At 32.2% G+C, this 15,025-nt stretch overlaps 1 long non-coding RNA gene across 1 annotated transcript; it reads right to left on the bottom strand.

Moving 5' to 3' along the window:
• Positions 1-13,314: 13,314 nt before the first annotated feature.
• Positions 13,315-13,782, bottom strand: LOC117919465. The gene is made up of 3 exons (XR_004652065.1): positions 13,748-13,782; positions 13,598-13,642; positions 13,315-13,381 (listed from the first exon to the last, which is right to left on the bottom strand). It is a non-coding gene; the product is annotated as an uncharacterized LOC117919465 (long non-coding RNA).
• Between the last annotated feature and the right edge of the window lie 1,243 nt (positions 13,783-15,025).

Raw genomic sequence — 15,025 nt, 5'->3', positions numbered from 1 at the left:
CTTATAATTCTTTAAGCTGCTCTTGGTCTGTTAGAACTACCTTGTTAAAAACCTTACCAGTAAAACTGGTCGAACAAAACTTGGGCGAAAAGAAAAATAGTACAGTACGCTAACACCCTTTTACAGACATACTCCCCCTCATGTCGATATCCTTGAGTTGATGCATTCCAATCTTGTGTATTAACTTTTTGAATGTTAAGGTTGACAATGACTTTATGAATAAATCTGTTAGATTATCACTTGAACGTATTTGTTGAACATCAATTTCACCACTCTTTTAGAGTTCATGTATATAAAGGAATTTTGGTGAAATGTGTTTAGTTTTATCTCCTTTAATATAACCCCGTTTTATCTGTACAATACATGCAACATTATCTTCAAATAATATCATTGGGTCACCTTTGATAGAGGAGAGTCCATATGCTTCATGAATATGCTAGATCATATATCTTAGCCATATACATTCACGACTTGCTTCATGAATTGCAAGTGTTTCTAAATGATTTGATGATGTGGCCACTACTGTATGTTTGACAGATCTCCATGAAATATCACTACCATTGCAATGAAACACGTACATTGTTTGTGACCTAACTTTATGTGGATCTGAAAGGTATCCTACATCCACATATCCAAGCAATTGTAACTTTGATTCCTTTGAGTAAAATAGACCCATATCAGTAGTTTCATGAAGATAGCACAATATATGTTTGATACCATTCCCATGTCTTCGAGTTGGAGTAGAACTATATCTTGTTAATAAATAGATATGGTCATATACAATTGGCAATATATATAAGTGCACCAATAACACTAAGATATGATACTTTAGGACTAAGAAACTCTTCACCTTTTTTGTAAGGACGAAATGAGTTTTTTTTTTTTACATCAAGTGATCAAAAAACCATTGGAGAACTTAAAGGATGCACTTTATCTATATAAAATTGTTTCAAAATTTTCTTAATGTAAGTTGACTGATGTATTAAAACTTCATTTGGAAAATGCTCGATCTGTAAGTTGAGACAAAATTTTATTTTTCCAAGATCTTTCATCTCAAATTCATTTTTCAAATAATTTGTTCTATGAGCTCTTCAAGAGTTCCAATAAGATTTAAGTCATCAACATACACACTGTAATAAATGCAAATTCAGTTTCTGATTTCTTAATAAAGATGCATGGACATATAGGGATATTCACATACCCTTCTTTTAGTAAGTTTTTGCTAAGGCGATTGTAGCACATGCGTCCAGATTACTTTAATTCATATAGGGATCATTGTAACTTGATTGGGTACATGCTACGAGGTGTTGTACTATTTGCTTCAAGCAATTTAAATCTTTTAAAGATTTTCATATATATATATATATATATATATATATATATATATATATATCATTATCCATGGATCCATATCAATATGATGTAATTACATCAATGAGACGCATATCTAGTCCTTTTGAGACTGCCAAACTAATTAAGAAATGAAATGTGATTGTTTCTATGACGAGAGAATATATTTCCTTGTAGTTAATATCAGGTCTCTACGAGAAACATTGTGCTACTAATCGCGTTTTATATCTTATATATGATTTCATTATTCTCATTGCGCTTTTGTAAAAATACCCATTTGTACCCAATAACCTTTACATCTTTAGGTGTTTGGACTATAGGTCCAAAAACTGCTCATTTTGTTAATGAGTTTAACTTTGTTTGCATAGCTTCTTTCCATTTGACCAATCATTTCTATGTCGACATTATTCCAAATTTCATTGTTCGAGATCTTCATCATTTCTTATGATATTAGAGGCCACTTGGAAAGTGAAAATATTGTTAATAACAATATTATTTTGATATCATTTTTCTCTCGTGTTTACATAACTTACTGAGATCTTACAATTTTTAGGTACTTGTGCCTCTTTAAGGCCTACATGTTCAATATGTGCTTCTTCAAGGGCTTCTTATTTAATATTTGCCTTTTTAGGGGTCTTTTTCATTATTTGTGCCTCTTTTAGGGCTATAGATTTATCAATTTTAGACTGATCAGTCATTTTGATGGCCTCTTCTAGAGTGCTAAGTTTTCTTTGTGTTCTTCTTTTCTGAGGAATTACATCATTTGAGTTGATAGGTCTACCATGTTTCAAGCGTATCTTAGATTCAATTTGTTAACCGTCTTATAAGGACATCAATTCGTGTTGGAGTATTTGCAACCGAGATATATGACTTTTTCACTTTCTTTGTATAAATGAATACATCAGGTAATTGATTTGCAAGATTTTGCAAATGAACGATCCTTTGAACTTCTAGTTCACATTGATTTGTACGAGGATCAAGATGAGACATAGTACATGCATTCCAAGTAATTTCTCGCCATTCTTCAGGAATCAGCTTTTCTCTCCCTAATGGTGGGAAAACACTCATTAAAATGACAATTTGCCAAATGGGATGTAAAAACATCGCCTATCAAAGATTCAAGATATCTTATGATAAATGGAGAATCAAAACCGCTTAAATTCTAAGTCTTTGTTGGGGACTCATTTTAGTGTGTTGTGTAGGTGCAATTGGTACATATATTACATAACCAAATATTCACAATTGAGAGATATTTGATTGTTTTCCAAGTACAAGTTGTGAATGAGAGTATTCATGGTAAATTGTAGGTTAAATACAGACTAAAGCTATAACATGCATAATAACATGTCCCCATGCAGAAATAGGTAATTTGGTTTTCATTAGTAATGACTGAGCTATTAATTGGAGATGTTTGATAAAGGATTTCATTAAACCATTTTGGGTATGGGTATGAGCAACAAGATGCTCAATATTTATCCCTACTAACATATGATGTGAATGTTTAAGAAGTGAATTCACCAACATTATCAAGACGTATTATCTTAATTGGATAAGGTGGAAATTGTGCTTATAATCTGATCATTTATGCAAGGAGCCTAGTAAAGACAACATTACATGTAGAAAGGAGACAAACATGTAACCACCTAATAGATGCATCTATTACGATCATAAAATAACGAAATGATTTACATGGTGGATGGATAGGCCCACATATGTGATTACTACTCAAAAAGTGCTATTTGATAGCTTATAATTAATCCTTTTAAACACTTTTGAGTAGTAGTTAGTGCCTTTTAACCAAATTAGCATGTTAAGGCCCCTTTCAATCAATTCTAATCAAAATGTGTAAGTTTTGGTGTTTTTGTTAGTATTTTGATCACCAAAGCATTATGAGATTGAGGAGAGTTATATGGAATCCTTGGAAAGCAATGGAGAGCTCAAATTCATGAAGAACCAAGATTTGGAGCTCCATAGCCCTTTGCCAAAGTCGTTCAAAGCAAGCAAAGAGGAGAAAAGCAAAGAGAAAAACAGAGTGAAGAAAACAGGGGACAGTAGCTACAGTTTTCTTTTGCACTTTTGGAGCACTTCCCGAAGTCCATTTTCTACATGCTATATACCATTTCAAAGCCCAGGAAGTCAAGAATCCAATGCTTCAAACCGTGTACGATTTGGAGCTGAAATGAGGAAGTTACAGCCGTTGGAAGCCGATCACTCCAAGCTGAAGGAAGGATTCAGCAAAGTGTTGCGAAATCACCCTTTTGTTGCGAGATATTTCGCAACACTTTTGCACAGTGCTATGGATTTCCCCTGAAGCTTCACGCCGCGATGGAAGCCCAGCACTACCAGATGGAAGTCAACTTTGTGAAGGTGTTGAATCAGCTGGTTGCTATGAAGAAATTTCGCAGCCCCTCTTGTGCATCTGCAAAATCTCGCAGACCTCATTTTCACCTGCGAAACGGTCCTGAAGCTTCCCGATAGCTGTGCACCGACTCTTTTAGATCTTTTCTTCTGATATTTTTGTTGCCTAAATGCCCAAATTCTCCTTGTAAACCACCAGTGATAGAATTCCTTAGCTTTTAAGTTAGGAATTTGGCAAAATATCTATGTAATAGCTGTAAGTGTAATTGTGGTATAAAGTGAACCCGAGGAGCCTGTTCTGAGGGGTGTTAGAGGTGTTGGATCCTTTGTACAGTTTTGGGAAGGAAGTAAAATACAGAGCACTTGCTCTGCTTTTCACATATATTTTTGTTTTCTCTTTCATTTTCATTTTCTTTCTAGCCAATCAAACTTTGAGGATTTTTCCTTAGAGGATGAGAGGCTAAGCTCTTTGTCTCTTGGAGTGAAGAAAGCCGGGTGAGTTTCCTCATGCATAAATTGGAAGTTCTGTTGTTTTAGTTGTTAATGAAGAGAAAGTGTGACCCGTTGATGGTTTTTATGTTTTTAGTTAGCTTAAAACACCTTGGAATCACCTGGGCCAACACTTGGTAAGGCAAGTGATCTCTAACCATGGAGATGCACTAGTTTACCCCTTGCGAGCCTCTGGTAGGTGACTTGAAGGTAGGATTTTCTAGAATAGCCAACACTTGGTAAGCTTTTGGACTCTTAGGAGACATCCATTAGTTACCTCTTGCGAGCTTTTGACGGGTAATCCAAGGTTAAAGATCACCTTGAATGGTAAAGGCTAGTGAGAGGCTCAAACCATTGCAAGTTGCATCAGTGAGAGAATTAAAGCTGAAATCCAATTGAGGGAAGCATTTGTGCAGCACCTGTTAGAGAATTGACTTTATGTTAATTCTCTAATGTGAGGAATTGAAACAAGTGACCGGAACTCTCCTTTTTGTATAAGGAATCTGAGCCTAGTGATCTGAAACTCCAAGAAACACTTTTCTTTGTAGGAAAAATCAGTTACTATTTTTGGTTAGCTTAAAACCAATCTTTTTCATTCAAACGTCTTTATGTTTTCTTTTAAAGCTAACCTTGAAATGAAAAGGCACCAATTCAGCTTTGAATTAATATCATTTGTGAAATGAAAACCCATCCCAGTGAACGATCCTAGAGCCACTATGCTATAGTAGCTTTGTCTTTGCTACCCTAGTATATGGTGTAATAGGTTATAAATTTTGTTGATTAATCCCTCAATCAAGGAGCACCAGCTGGACACGAATCAGCTGAGACACCAATTAGGCATGAATCAATATGCCTCCATGTATTCTTTCTAAAAAGACTGGTGACTTAGATAAGACTTTAATAAAATATGGTTTGACTATTAATTTACCTTGTGAGCAGGCAACAAATGAGTATTCATTGGGCAAAAAAATCGTTTGGTTCTTTAGTGGGGATGCCCATGTGAGTGTTTGATTATTCGACGCATCATTAAAGACCTTAGGTGAACTAGCTTGTCAAGCCAAATGACAAAAACTTTTGGGTCGTTGAACATCTGGTTCACAACAAGATATGATTCAATAGGCTTTATAATTGTATGATACAACCCAAAGGAGAAAGCCGAGATTTTTTCCACTATTAGCTTTTGACTAGATATAATAGAAGTAATATAAATATATTCTACATTATCTTAATTCATAGTATATGATATCCCTTTTTGCAGGTACCTTTAAAACTGAGCAAATTTCTTCTGAATTTGCTAAAATATAAAACATAATTTATATGGGATCTAGTTCCATTTGGTAGCATTATGTTTGCTCAACTATGCATTAACTTAGTTAGAGGCATAGTTGGGATTGTACGAATAAAGTGAAGGGAGACACAAAAACAAAGATAAATTTTTGTATTTTTTTTTAGGAGAAAGAGAAAACCTTAATAATAATAATAAAAAAAACGAAACTAAAAAACAAAAAAAACAAGCTTCACGAGGAGAAGGTAGTTGAAGTTTTACCTCTTAAGACAACCAACCCACAAGGTTTTGCTTCATTGCTTGTGGGACATGAATCAGACTAGGGGTTTACACCATTGGGAAAATGTTCCAACTGACAATAGGATTGACTACCTCAACAATAGATCAAATCGATCCGTGCTTTTTTTTTTTTGTCCTTGCAATTAGATTAGTTAGATTGGTCATCCCCTATGTCAGAAGGCTTGTTTATGGTTTATTGGGCTAACAATGGAAAACAAAGACATGTGACTTGGTTTCATGGTTTATGACCCTTATAACCTAAACTACACATCCTTGTTTTTCCCTAAAGGCACTCATTTTAATCCTTATAGCCCTAGCTTGGTTGAGTGGAAACTCCTTTTGGTCTTTGTGACCACTCATCCAAGAGAGGCCATGTTCAATGATAAACCGCTAAACCAAAGGTAAGATGACTCAAGGGATTGTGACTCCCATTACTACTAATGGAGTAGGAAAACATAAACAACAAACATAAAAATGTAAAAACTAAAAGTTAAAATTTTTATAAAAAGAAAATGAAACATTACAAAAGAAAGAAAAACTTAGATCGAGCTTATTATGCTCCTTTTATCCATACCCTTGAAGGGAACTCATTTTCTATTTGCAATTTTCCTATTTATATGTGAAAATCTCTCTCCTCCTTTACTGCTTCCAAGCTACCCCTAATAGCTATACCTCTTGCCCATGTCAATGATGTAATAGAACTGTACAGTCGTTAGTCATAAAATGTCTAGGTGAAGTGTAAGACTACGACTCCTTTATTTTCAACTTAGTGGCTAGGGAGTATGGATATATCAATCAAATCTTCAAGAGCACTACACAACCTTGGTCAGTGCACAAAGATAGGAATATGTGATTTGAGTATAACGTGGAACGACTAAGATAGTGCACTAGAATGGTTGCTTTGCAATGCGTGCTCCATAGGTGGATGAAGGGGAGTTTTTTTATTGAGAGGTGTTGTTATTGGTCAAAATTGTGCGTCTCAGACTATTGATATGTGTTACACTTTAGTATTATAATAGCTCACGTATATGATCAGCCATTGTGAGTCCTTGTAGGCTTAGAGTCATGAAGTGTGCTAACTTTCTTAGTACACTTTAGGATTGTGCATTGTGAACACCTAAGTGAAATGGGCTTTTTGCTTACTCACTTTGCTTAACTTAGGCCATGACCTTTTAGTGCACTTGGTGAAGTGCTTAATCTAAATTGGGCTCTTAAGTGTACAATCCAAGTTGACGTTGAAGGGTGCACACTTTAAGTACGCTTTCTCAATGCATAATTTGGGTTCACACTCTTGAGGTTTTCCATTTAGGCTTGGCTCTTCTTAGTGCACAAATGATAACATACCCTCATTTAAGTGCTTTTTTTGTCCATGAAGGTTTAGAAATGTGTTAAACATGCTTCAATCCTACAAAATTATGACAAAACACATTAAATGAATTTTCTAAGGTATTAACAACAATCTAAAGTTGGGAGTGTCACAAGTGCTTTAAACATATTGAAATTAGTTCTCAGGGAGCCATCTTAGTACACAAATTTGATTTCTCATTAGTTTATTTTTTGCCTATGCATCACTCATGAATAATTTCTTCAAATTCACTCTTTCTTAATAGACTATTTAAGGCAATATATTTTTTTGGCAAATCTTGTTGCTCATAGACAAACTATGTCTTCACCACTAAACTTTCTTATCTGTGCAAGTAACCAACTATAATTATAAATGAAATTGATTATCTTTTTGGCAATGCTTACCTCATGTACAACTTTTTTCCATTTACTAACATCTTCAAACATTAAATGGATGTAGTGTGTTGCACATGGAGTCTAATAGAAGTCAAACTTCTTCATTAGCATTTTCTTGGCCTTCATGAATGCAAAACCATTATTAATGACAATCTGAACCACATTTATTGGGCTAACACACTACAAGAAAAAGGGTCATTGTTGACATATATTATCTTTACTTAAAGTAGTATATGTCAATATTTTTGATTTAAATGGGCAACTATGACATAAAACTTAGTTAAAAGAAATAATGACATATATGAATTCCATTTATTATTCTATGATTTATGACGATGCAACCTTGACAGAGAATTTATAAGTCAATATAAAATTAATATATTCGCATGTCAAGGTAGGTAAATAAAGGCAATAATGACATATGGAATTTGCTAAAATTTTCTTTAATTTCTAGTAATACAATCTTGATAGAAAAATTATAAGTCAATATATATAGTTAAAATATTCTTATGTCAAGGTTGGTAAAAGCTATCTTGACAAATAATTTATAAGTCAATGTAATTTCATTTATAAATCTATCAAGGTTATATTAGTAAATATTGAAAATCTCACTTCTCAATTTTTTTTTTCTTTTAATTATTTTGTTTTTCTTTTAATTCTATCTAGACCCATTCCCATCTAGAAGCAACTTGAAAGAATTCCTAAGAGGCCACCATTAAAAATTTTGTGAAAAGTAAAAATAGTTTTTATGAAAATTTATTGGATTAGATATTTATTCTCCATGCAAATATATATCCTTTATAGGGTTAAAACTTTTTTTTTTGTTTTTTGTTTTTTGTTTTTTGTTTTTTTTTTACATTTTTGATGACATTTATTAAATGATGTATGACTTCGTTTTATTTGGTTTATTATTGCAACCATAATAATTATGAAAAAATTCATTATAGTATTTTAGGAAAATTTGGAACTTAAAAAAATGTGGTCCTTAATTATTTTAGGAAACTATGGTACTGTTTACAAGTACCATTATATAATTCATTTGGACAACAAGAGAAGACATAAAAATTGTATATTAAATTTCATTAATTATACTCTTAAGATAATAAATTTTTTTATATTTATGCATAAAAAGTTAGAAATAAAATATTTAATTTTAATTCTCTCTTATCTAAGTCCTAAGGATGCTTTGATCTCATAATATGATAGAAACCACTGGCATGAGGTTGTCCATAATCTAACCTTAAATATGAATGAAAATTTCTTTGATCTTGAGCTCGGGTTGTGCAAGGAATGCTTACTCAAGGTTCAAGAACATTAATAAAAGGAACATGCATGAAATTAAAGTCAAGTGAAAGCCCCATGAAATCTTCTTGAAGAAATAATTAAAAAAGAGAATAACAATTAATGCATCAGTGTTTGTTCTCCTATAGTGCATCCGTGACATATCTTCAGGTTTAGAAGTGGCTTGAGATAATTGTTGTGTCAGTTAAAGAAAAACACAAGATTATATACATACATACACACATATATATATGTATGTATATATTCATAAAACTGAAAATGTGGCTCATGAGGTGGAGTGTCCAAGGTTATTTAATTCCTCACTTCTATATTAACCAAAATTTGATATCATATGATGTAGGAGTCTACCAATGAGAAAAACCCCAAAATGGAAATTTGTTGAAATTAACTATTTTGTTTCTCAATATGCATCCAAGATGTTATGTTAGAATACATGATGCAAGAGCTTAGCAAACCACAAAGCTTTTTTTGTCATTTTTCGTTGTATTGATGATCATTTGTTATGAATTTGTAAAATATAAACAAAATTAAATTTAAAATGAAACAAATATTAATAAGATAACATCTATAGAGTGGGAGTTTTGACCCAAAATAGTACATTGAAAAAAAAATTCATAAAATAAACTTTTTTCCAAAATAATACTCAATCTAATGTGTCTGTATCACATAAGTTGCCATGTCATAAAACCGTAATTGGTGACTACGGTTTTATTTTTCTAAAATGGTTAGAAACCGTAGTCACCAACCACGGTTTTAACTTTAAGTTTAAAGCCGCAATTAGTGACTACGGTTTTGAATTCTTTTAAAAATGATAAAAACCAGAGTCATCAACTGTGACTTTAACTTATATATATATAATTATGTTGTTTCATTTAAAATATTTAACTTTAATTTTTTTAAATTAAAAATTATATTATTTTGATTTTAAATAAACTTATCTCATTATTTAAAAAATATCAATATATGAAATTAAATAATTGATATTTTTAATATGGTATAATTTTTTTTATTTTAATAAAACAATTGACACTATATCTAATATAAATATAATTAATTAATTAAACTTAAATATGAATAAAATAATAATAAATTATATTTATTTAAAAAAATAAATTATGAAAGCCTATTTATGAACTTAAATAAAAATATGATAATATTTTCATAAATTATGATCCTATGGACATGATGTGATATTATGAACTAAAATTAAAATATGATAAATTTTAAATTTAAATTGAACTTATATAGACATGATATTATATACCACTTAGATATAATATATAAAAAATTATTAATTAACAAAAGAAAACAAGACATGTTGACCACGGATTATTAAAGAACACATGGGATAAGTGGAATGTACAAGTTGCACCACATGCCAAAGGCTAATAAAAAATTATTTCTAATTCGTAATTATTTTTTTAGATTTAAACCAAGCGAATGGATCGTATCTTGTGTCTTGGTGTTTTTCTTAGGTCAACTTGATTTATACCATCCAAAACCACGGAATTTGAATAGTTCAATTAAGATAAAATTCTAACATATTGGAATCATATCAACTAATGATCAACTTAACTTAAGTAAATCAAATCCATTTTTCGGCTTACTGGATGTGACCCTTTTTAAGTTCCACAACTAAATTTTTAGTTGAGATAATTTGCTAATGCGTTGAATAGTAGGCCCCTTATAGAACACACCAATCTTCTACAAATACCGGCAAGAAGAAATCTTAGCTCAGCGTTGCCACTTTGATATGAAGGGACATAATGAAGAGAGATGCCATGGAGTTCTCATTAAGATACTAGCATTCAATGCCTTAGAATTTAAGCTTTGAGATGCGCCATTGCTAGATTTGAGGTCATGTACTTGAGAGCCAAATTTGATAAAAGAAACAAATTGAGAAACTGAAATGGGGGTGACATACTTGAAATCATTTTTTCTACTAATATCAGAGACGAAGTGCCTTCAGATGCAGTAAAATGCCTTCTTTCATGGTCAGCTGAGTTGTCCTCATCCTTGGCTGCTAAGCACCATATCATTTAAAAGTTTCTTTGTATTTTCCTTTTCTCAATATCACTTCATGTATAGCCCGTGTTTAAGTTGAAATTGAGAATGCAAGTTTTTCCCATGTAAATTTTTATTTTATTTTTATTTTGATGGTGGAGAGGCAATTGAGATGAGCTGAACACTAGAAAAGAGTTGGGAAAATAGCTAAGACTAACGGGTTTTCCACTTCATGTTTCATATATTTTATTTTATTTCAAAGTTCTACCATGCAAGTAAGCATCAATTGAATCTTGAAGCAATAAAGTAGAATCATAATAGGGAGAATGAACAAGAACATCTGGAACAAGAAGCATATGCATTCCCTAGGTTAACAAATTTCCAAACCTTATCACCAGTGAGTTTCTTGCCAAAATCAGTAGTAACAGACAACAAAAGGTTTATAACATTCTAAAAACATAGGAACAAGAAACCATCACAAACGGTATCCTAATTATTATATCTCAATCAGTTTAGAACTGAACTACATAAGCAATCCCATGAAATTTTTTTGCTTATTATTAAGCCAAAAAAAAATATCAAGGTCTAAAATATTAACCAATAGCCTTGAATAATAACCAGTTCAAATATATACATACACACCTCAACAAATTCAATTAAGTTGATATACTAACAACAATGTGATATTTTGGCAGGGGATAGACGCTTTTCCAAATGGAAGGGGTTAGTTGTGGACTTAGTGGTTAGAGTCTTCCTCACACAGAATGTTTCAGATCACCTTTCTAGATGAACTACTATTTTTGAGATAGTTGTTAATAGAATTTAACATCATAGACAAAAAGTGAGAAAGCTCATTAGTCCATCTCTTCCTTCTTTGCAGTTCTGCATTCATGTCACTTGCTACCCATTTTCCCTGTAAGTGCAACCACAGACCATCAACTGAATTGGAAACGAGGATTTCAGTTGTGATCATATCACTTGATTCAATAGATAAAATATTTCAGTCTATTTTCTGTTTAAACTTATGGCAATCCTGTACCATGGGTAAATCAGAAAGTTCAGCACTTACTTCCAACATTATATAACCAGATTTCTAGAAAAAAAATGATGTACACCCTCTTGATACTATCCATGACCCAAGGGAACAAAGCAGTGGAATCATACAATACTAAATTGTAAATTATGCATAAATATATATATAATTTCTTACCTATACGGATTTGGGAACATGACTGCTCTTCCACCATTCAAGTTCATGGAGAACTCTCAAACCACACAACAAAATAGATAATTACAGAGGGATTTGGAAAACACTACCTCTCCAAAGTTGAAACCTTCAAATGGAACAACCATCTCCACTTCTTCACCAATCCTCTCGGCATGCTTAACAAGTACACTAGATCCATGTTCTACTGCCCAAAATATTGTGGAGTCATCATCAACATATTTCAGCTAGCACATTACAGAAAATTTTCATGTGGTCAATATGGATAGATAGAATATCCATTATAGTAGTAAATCATGCTCCTTCAGGTCAATGGGTTTGGCCAAAAGTAACATTACTAAAGAACTTAGCTTTAAGAAAAATGAGACAAAAAACAGTTGCTTAGAAATTCATCAATTCAAAACTTATTTCCTTCACTTCCAGTTGGATATATTTCATTTGCAACTTTTGACAGGGATGTATGCATGCAGTTCATCTACATGGAGGTTCCTTTGAATCCTTCCTTAAGCTATTCTTCCCTCTAAAAGATAGGAGACTTCACATTTCAGTAGATTTAGAATGTTAGTGAGAACTAATGCATGTTCCTACATGGCCTTACACTGAGCAACAATAGAAATAAAACTGCATGTTGATTTGAATTTGGTTATTATGAACATTAATCATGAGAAGAAAGCTAAAAAGAAATTGCAGGACTTTGAATCTCAGGACTACAAAACTTGAAGATCATATGAACTAGAAGGTCATCCTTAAATATGATGATTTTAAAGATGGACAAAGGCAAAAAAGAAAAATGCACACAATTTATAAATCAATCCCATCACTGATAAAAGTATATGATTTGTATAAAGTAACCGGTTCCTATATTAAGAACTAATATAAATTATTTTTTACAACATAATAATTGAGCCTCCCAAAGCATCAATAGTTGAGAAAATGAAAATTGGAACAAGAAAATCAAAATTGAGTATTTGCCAAGAGAAAAATGAAATACAATAGTTTTGCTCAGCTCAACTCAACAAAGCCATTACTCCCAATTTTTTAGGGCTGGCTAACTAGAATAAATCCATTTTTCTATTTATGACAATTCATAACTTCAGATTAGGCATTGTATCTATGGATGTAGAAATAAATGGAATTAATGAATAACATAGGCGGACAACAGAAATTTGGCAAAAGATAGTTGAAAAACAACTATTATCGTAGTTAGGATGGAAACTTACAACAAACATTGGGAACTTCCTATAGTTGTCAAGAAAGGCTTGTTTCTTTCTCAACTTCTCATATTGGCTTAGGCATTTGCTGAATAGGTGTCGGATACTTGTATGGCTAGTGAGCATAAGACCACTGACCTAAAAAATGCAAGCACAAACATAATTTTCTTTTCATTCTTTTTTCCAACTAACCTTCCAATAATCATGGCATTACTCTAAAACAAATGCGCATTTTATATTTGGAAGAATGAAACTTACAAACTGAAAAAACTAAAGATAGAAATGCTTACATTCTCCAAAAATTTCTTAAAAACAAAAAGCAAATACAAGCATGGCAAACTAAGTAATCCTTACCCTATGGGCAGTTTGAACATAGGGAGACTTCCTAGATAGAGCAACCTACAAAAGAACATAAATCACAAAAGATAATGTTTACTCCAGATAATAGTAGATAGAAGAATGGATTGAATGATATAAATAAATGCTTTTAGCATGGAGAAAAACCTGAATGCTTGCAGGTCCCCATTTAATAAAATTAAGAAGCTTTCTTTCACATATTCTCTGCAAACTTTCATGAACCTGATTTGAAGATCATAAAAAGTATCAAATGTGGCACCTCTAGTAGAATTCACAATTCTGAGCAAGAGAGAAACCTTCACTAAAATGAATGGCAACTCAATTAATAACAAGATTAATGTCCCAATGACAAAGAAAAAGGAAAAAGATACATGGACAGGGACAGAGACACATCAAACCACGGATATGGTAAATTGCTAATATTTCAAATTGTAAAATGTGCATTATGATTTTATAGTCAATATTATTTATACTGCATATAGCAAATATATGAGTTTGGATCTAATATCTAGATATTGTTGCTAACAGTTGCAAACAATAAGGAAGCTCAACCATGAACACACTACATCGTTTCTCCTCTCTTATTAAAACTGGTGTTAGAAGTATAATTTGTTGTTATAGCAACAACTTGTGGACCCCGCATTTCGGCTCATGCGTTTCCCACTCGATGGCGAGCTCGATTTTTGTTTTGAAAAATTATGATTTTTATTTATTAAGAAAATGACTTGGAGTCGCCACTTATTTTAATTTTTTTTAAAGGGAAAACAAAATAAGAAAGAAAAACCCTAAGTGTGACTCCTTATTTTTGGAAAAGGTGGTCTGTGAAAAACCGGATCAGGATCGGGGGTCGGGTTACTTGTTGGGAAGGTACGGTAAAGACCATAGCACCCCTCTAAGTCCCTAGAAACGGGTCCCCACTAATAAAATAGAGTTGATGTGGCAATTGATGAGGAAAACAATGAATACCCGGAACTATCATGCACCTATGAGAATCAAAACATGTATATAGAAAGACCAGAATGGGAATAGATACGTACCAGGGTGACGAGCCACAATAAGCTTATCAAAAAGTGAGGTTAATGCACAATTAAGAAATAATTTCCAGCATGTCACATAGCGGAATAAATCAATCATGTATGATAATCAAGTCAATCAATCGATCAGTCACATATGTGGGGCCCCCACCAAAGCCCGTTTATTTTTGCATGACTTAATGTCACAGATTCCATTATTTTGAAACTATGAAAAATTCATTCATGCTTATTAAAATCAAGAGTAGAAGATTGTTTGAAAATCAGAGTGGAATTAAAACTATTTGAGAGAAAATTGGATTTTTGAAATTTATTTGAAAAATTGGAGTCTCGAAAATTATTTGAAAATTGATTTTTTTAATAAAATAATAATAATAATAATAATAATAATAAT

The sequence above is a fragment of the Vitis riparia genome, chromosome 7, assembly GCF_004353265.1.
Source record: "Vitis riparia cultivar Riparia Gloire de Montpellier isolate 1030 chromosome 7, EGFV_Vit.rip_1.0, whole genome shotgun sequence".
NCBI lineage: Eukaryota > Viridiplantae > Streptophyta > Magnoliopsida > Vitales > Vitaceae > Vitis > Vitis riparia.
Note: the sequence above shows the minus strand (reverse complement) of the source record. Positions and strands in the feature narration are given on the sequence as shown.